At 39.4% G+C, this 6,458-nt stretch overlaps 1 long non-coding RNA gene across 3 annotated transcripts; it reads right to left on the bottom strand.

Annotated features, from left to right (window-relative positions):
* Window positions 1–3,037: 3,037 nt before the first annotated feature.
* LOC119303419 lies at window positions 3,038–6,257 on the bottom strand. Of its 3 annotated transcripts, none has more exons than XR_005147909.1 (3): window positions 5,432–6,257; window positions 3,581–3,685; window positions 3,038–3,311 (listed from the first exon to the last, which is right to left on the bottom strand). It is a non-coding gene; the product is annotated as an uncharacterized LOC119303419 (long non-coding RNA). The 3 variants fall into 3 exon arrangements; XR_005147910.1 differs by lacking the exon at window positions 3,038–3,311 and adding an exon at window positions 4,815–4,984 and having other exon boundaries at window positions 3,325–3,685; XR_005147911.1 differs by lacking the exon at window positions 3,038–3,311 and adding an exon at window positions 4,871–4,984 and having other exon boundaries at window positions 3,325–3,685.
* Window positions 6,258–6,458: the final 201 nt, after the last annotated feature.

Raw genomic sequence — 6,458 nt, 5'->3', positions numbered from 1 at the left:
ACCGCACACGGCTAAGGGATCAATGATCAACTTGTGTGTCTATGGGGTGCCCCCTGGCCACGTATATAAAGGATGGAGGGAGGAGGAGGCCGGCCCTCATAGGGCACGCCCAAAGTGTGGAGAACTACTAGGACTCCCTAGTCCTAGTAGGATTCCACCTCCCACATGGAATAGGAAAAAAGGAAGGGAGAAGGAGAAGGAAGGAAGGGGACGCCCCCTTTCCCTAGTCCAATTCGGACCAGTCCATGGGGAAGGGGCATGGCCACCCTTGAGGCCTTTCTCTCCTTTCCCGTATGGCCCATTAAGGCCCAATACAAATTCCCATAACTCTCCGATACTCCGAAAAATACCCGAATCGCTTGGAACCTTTTCGATGTCCGAATATAGCCTTCCAATATATCAATATTTACGTCTCGACCATTTCGAGACTCCTCGTCATGTCCCCGATCTCATCCGGGACTCCGAACAAACTTCTGTCATCAAATCACATAACTCATAATACAAATCATCACAAAACGTTAAGCGTGCGAACCCTACGGGTTCGAGAACTATGTAGACATGACCGAGACTCATCTCCGGTCAATATCCAATAGCGGAACCTGGATGCTCATATTGGTTCCTACATATTCTACGAATATCTTTATCGGTTAAACCGCATAACAACATACGTTGTTCCCTTTGTCATCGGTATGTTACTTGCCCGAGATTCGATCATCGGTATCTCAATACCTAGTTCAATCTCATTATCGACAAGTCTTTTTACTCGTTCCATAATGCATCATCCCGCAACTAACGCATTAGTCACATTGCTTACAACGCTCATAGTGATGTACATTACCTAGAGGGCCTAGAGATACCTCTCGGATAGACGGAGTGACAAATCCTAATCTCGATCTATGCCAACTCAACAAACACCATCGGAGACACCTGTAGAGCATCTTTATAATCACCCAGTTATGTTGTGACGTTTGATAGCACACAAGGTGTTCCTCCGGTATTCGGGAGTTGCATAATTTCATAGTCGGAGGAACATGTATAAGTCATGAAGAAAGTAGTAGCAATAAAACTGAACAATCATTATACTAAGCTAACGGATGGGTCTTGGCCATCACATCATTCTCTAATGATGTGATCCCGTTCATCAAATGACAACACATGTCCATGGATAGGAAACTTAACCATATTTGATTCAACGAGCTAGTCAAGTAGAGACATACTAGTGACACTCTGTTTGTCTATGTATTCACACATGTACTAAGTTTCCGGTTAATACAATTCTAGCCTGAATAATAAAAATTTATCATGATATAAAGAAATATAAATAACAACTTTATTATTGCCTCTAGGGCATATTTAGTTCAGCCATGACCACTAGAAGTGTAGTCAATGATAAGTATATCATTTATTACGAAATATATCATCATGATCGCCCACGCGACGGTAGGCCACGAAGAGAGACGGGTGGGTTTGCACTAGTTTTGGAACCTTCCATACATATTTGGGAAGCTTTCGACCTTTTTTCCTTTTCTATTTCTAGTTTTTTTTTCATTATTTTTCGTGTCTACTTTATTCTTTTTTACATGTGATTTTCCTGTTTTTTAGTAACCACAAACATTTACCGAATTTGCAATAACTCTTAAAATTCATGAAGATCTTTTAATTCGTTGACATTTTCTGAATTGGGAAACCTTTTGAAATTTGGTAAAAGAAATCAAGAATACTTTTCGAATTCCTAAAACCTTTTTAAATTCATGCACCTTTTCTAAATTCAAAACATTTTATTGAAATTCATGAATATTTCTCAAATACATAAAAATATTGAATTTGCAAACTTTTTTGGACCTCTTGAAATTTTTTGAATTCACAAATATTTTTCCAATTCATGAAGAGATTCCGAATAGGTAAGTGTTTTCAAACCACGAACCTTTTTTGAATTTATGAACAATTTTTCCAATTCATGCCTTTCTCAAAATCAAGAATACTTTCAAATTCGTGAACATTTTGTAGTTCATGAACGCCTTTAAAATACATGAACATTTTTCAAAATCATGAACAAATCTTTAATTAAGTTTTTGGACTTCCAGAATATTGTACAAATTTACAAACTTTTTCAAATTTATGAACATTTATTGAATTAATAAACCTGCTTAAATTAATAATTTCCTTTGAATTTGTAGATAGTTTTTGAATTCATGAACATTTTCTGAATTAATGAACATTTTTTCAAAAGTCACAAATATTTTTTGAACTTTTAAGCATTTTTTCAAATTGACGAATAATTTTGAATTGGCGAGCATTTGTTGTATTTGCAAATTTTTCAAATTCATAATCATTTTTAAGTTGAGAACTTTTTCGTATTGACGGACTTTTTTTTGAATTCTGATTTTTTTTCTAAATTTGCATATATTCTTTCAAATTCATCCATATGTGTTAAATTCATGAAAAATTTTAAATTCTGTAACAATTTTTAGAATTTAAGAACGAGTTTCAGATTCGTGATTATTTTTAAAGTACATGAATGTTTTTTAATCATGAATATTTAATTTTAGCAAAAAAAAATCAAATTCACGGAGAAAAAAATGATGATCTAATTATGCAAATGGAAAAAGGAAACGAAAATGAGTAAAAGAAAAGAAATCAACAAATCTCACGTAGGCTACAGTAGCTAGCAGCCGACCTTGTAAAAGTACTAGTGGTTGGGGCGCGCCCTGGGCGCGCCTCCTCTGCGTGATTGAGCGCACTTATCTTTCTGTCGGATTTGTTAGCATGTGTTTGCAGTCTTGCTTTGCATTGTGTATGGAACATGGATATCCATGTAACCGGTATCTCCATTGGATGAACTGGTTACAGCAAGAAACATTCACTTGGCTGGTTTGCTCCATTAGCAAGTGTTAATTCGTACTCGTATTATTTAACACAAATGAAATGTATTACAGTTTGTGTATGCAACCCACAACAAGGAAATTAGTTTGAAATTGGAATAGAACATAGTATTGGGACATTTAAATTTCAGTTTGACAAGAAAATAATCCAGCAGGCATCATGTGATATTAATTGAAACTTTTAACAAGTCTACTCCTTTACAAATGTTGCATATGTAATCATCCTACGCAGAATTAGCTAATATACTGCAAAATGAAAGCTATTGGGAGAAAAGGGAAAACAATTCTAAGATGGGCTCCCCCATTGCATTTTTGTTCAGCTCCTCGTGTAGGCATTAACTCAGGAAGGTTAACCAAAGCTAACAGAATATCAAATCCTTGATTAGCACCAGGAGGGTATTCATCTATTTGTAGGAATACTCATGAAAACTGTTATAAACATACAAAAATGGTTGGTTAGCCATCCATATGTCATTAAATGGAGAATGTACAAGACAAGGGGCAGAAGACAAAGAAAAGAGACGCCCCGTGGTAAAATGCTAGGAAAACCTATCTACTTTGTAGCATTACACATTTCAGTTAATATGCACAAATTTGATGTAATCACATAATCAAACTGGAATGCAGTTCAATCTCCAACCAGAAATTGATGTCGAACAAGAAACCGTCCAACATATACTCTGAGTGAAGGAGCCTACCTTGGGCCCAACAACTGCGGTTTTTATCTACTTGCTCTATATCATTCTTCACATCTCCTTCACCAATAGACTTCACTTATGTACTTCAGCAGCCAATTCAGAATACTGCAAAGGATGACAATGACACATATCACACAGATTGTTTGAATACAATGTGATTATGTGAAAACAATGTACATTTGATTTTCAGCACTGTGAAATACAGTATGATGCCACCCATACAAGCACAATACTCATTCATTAAAATTGAATTTTAAAACTGTGTTGTAAGATCTTTCCGCAGTTTATGCAAAATCAAAATATCCATATCCGCTCTCATCTTAATAGTTTGTGCCAAATATAACATGTGTTGTAACGAAAGTGGACAGACTGCCACCACCGATTGACTTTTTAATGGGAGTAAAGATCAACAGTGTAGCTGTATCAAGCCGGCAAATAAGTGCGTGTTAGGAGTTACTACAAGATAAATCGGAGTAAAGATCAACAGTGTAGCTGTATTAAGTCGGCAAATAAGTGAAATATAATAATAGCTTATCACAATGGATGTCTGCTATTAAGTTTGATCATTCCTCAACTTGAAGAGACTTTAAGGATATTATGTACATTAGCTGACTACCAAGGACTGAAAGGCATACCATGCAATGATCACCCTACTCTGCTACACGCAAATACCCTCATAGTACAAATTTGAACTTCTGCAGGATCTGTACTATTTCGACACCCACCCTCATCTTTGCTTGTTTTGGTAATCAGACTTTTAGCTTTCTCAAAAAGCTAGACAATATTGCTTTCGGTAAAAAAAAAAGCATATGTACACTTTAGGCATTCATCTACAGCATGTGATCCGATTATACCATTACTAAACGTTTGTTACAGGACAATGCTTACTGGCAGAAGATAAATCAAATCAATGTTCTATGACCTAATTACTCACACAATGTAACTCTCATATGTCAAAGAACAAATATAGAAATCTAAAATTCTACACAATAATTATTCAAATCACACTCAGTCACAACTCACAACCTAGACATACGAGTAAAAAAAAACTTGTTCTAGAAAAATCTAGATAGGCATGTACATTTTCAAGAAATAAGATGGCGTCATGTCTTTTTTTATGGATCAGATCAGGGGATTCAGTCATTAATCAACAGCTGGATTACAATCATCAATGTTTAGGCAGTTTACAAGGGAAGATGAGAGAGCATAAGATTTGCGTTGCGGACTACTCAACCTGGAAATTATGAGAGTGTACATGCAGGAACATAGAAGTTAATTAGTAGCTAGCACCACCACCACATGCAGAGGATAAACTGGGAATAGCTGAACTTGCTTAGTTGAAGGTAATTAGCACAGCGGGGCTCATCTGCACTTCTCACATGTAGATTTTGCCTTTGCAGTTGCCTGTTTACGAGAAAACGATTAACCACAAGAATTATACTCTTTGAATTTCATCTAACCCTGATCAGGTGCATATAGATGATTTGGTTTATGAGCAAACAATTAATCACGAGCACGGTCATCTTCAGAAACTTGTTGGCAATCACATAAGTATCTTACAAAAATAATTCTGCAGATAATAGTGTCAATATCAAGTGTTACCTATTGCTAATTGATTGAAGTGAAAATCACATTAGAATTTGATAAAACAAATGTCACACTCGGCCACAGGGTACTTCTAAAGAACATCGATGCTACTCTGCAAAGGCAATGAAGAATCACTTCACACGAAGACATATAGTATGCCCAACATCATTTGTAAACAAAGCAGCACAATTCTGAAAGTTAATTAACAGGGGATGAAGTGCGTTCATAGTTGCTAGCTGCGAGCAACTGAAGTAGAGAGCCAACCTGCAAGTGTAGTCAAAACGCGGACGAGAACGGCAGTCGCAGCAGTGTCGTACGTCCCGGCATTCTTCCTGAAGAGGAGCTCCTCCCAGATGCAATGGCCGGACATTACGAGTTCAGAGGCAAGCTGCACGCACCATCTTCAGCCAGTTTTATTCTCTGAAAATATTTGGAGAACCATAACGAGCAGATTAAGAAATATATCGGCACCTTGCCGGTGAGCCTGACCCGCTACCCGCGCCCGTCAATGGTCATGTGGGAAGAGACCCGGAGGTAGGTCTCGAGGCGAATGTCGCCTGACACCTCGAAGATAATCCACGGTGGCTCTCGAACGCGGCACGCCTCCCGCGGCGTCCCACGCCCGTCGTCTGCGGGGCGCCAATCAATCGAAATCGATTCCTTCATCCCCAATTCCAAAGGGAATTTTCCGGAGCAATAGTGCGAGCTTGGAGAGTGGTAAAAACATGGGTAAAAAGGAGATCTTGGAGAGAGGTGACCTGGTAGAGGGCGTCGTGGAGGCCTTCGATGGCGCGACGGCACCCATGCCCCTACATGGATCCGCTCCTGCCTGTGCCTGTCTAGCCTCCAGCGCTCGAAGTCGCCCAGCCGGCGAGCCTCGTTGTCCCTCGACCAAGGCACTCCCTCTGCCTATCCAGTGCTCGCCCGGGATGGGGGAGAAGGAGCTCGGGGTGGGGAACCGACGAGGTGGGGCTTGAAGGGCGCCCCTAACGGCGTGGAGGAGGGAGAGGTGGAGGGAAGCAGCAGGAGCAGAGGGAATTGGGAGGGCGGCGGCGGCGGCAGGGATGCGGACGGGAATGGGCTAGCGTTTTTCTTGCGAGGACAAAACGAGCAGGAGAAAAATGATAAAACAAAACTAGAAAATCAGCCCAGTCCCTTGTGCCACATGGACGTCGCGAGAGGGCGTTCCTTACGCGACTGTTAATGGGTTGTATAACATGGAAGAAAATTAAACGGAAACCATCATTTTCATTACTCCCTCGATTTTTATTTACTCCACGTATTAGCTTTG

Source organism: Triticum dicoccoides, chromosome 5A (genome assembly GCF_002162155.2).
Source record: "Triticum dicoccoides isolate Atlit2015 ecotype Zavitan chromosome 5A, WEW_v2.0, whole genome shotgun sequence".
NCBI lineage: Eukaryota > Viridiplantae > Streptophyta > Magnoliopsida > Poales > Poaceae > Triticum > Triticum dicoccoides.
The sequence above is the reverse complement of the archived record's forward strand: the minus strand, read 5'-3'. Positions and strand labels throughout refer to the sequence as shown.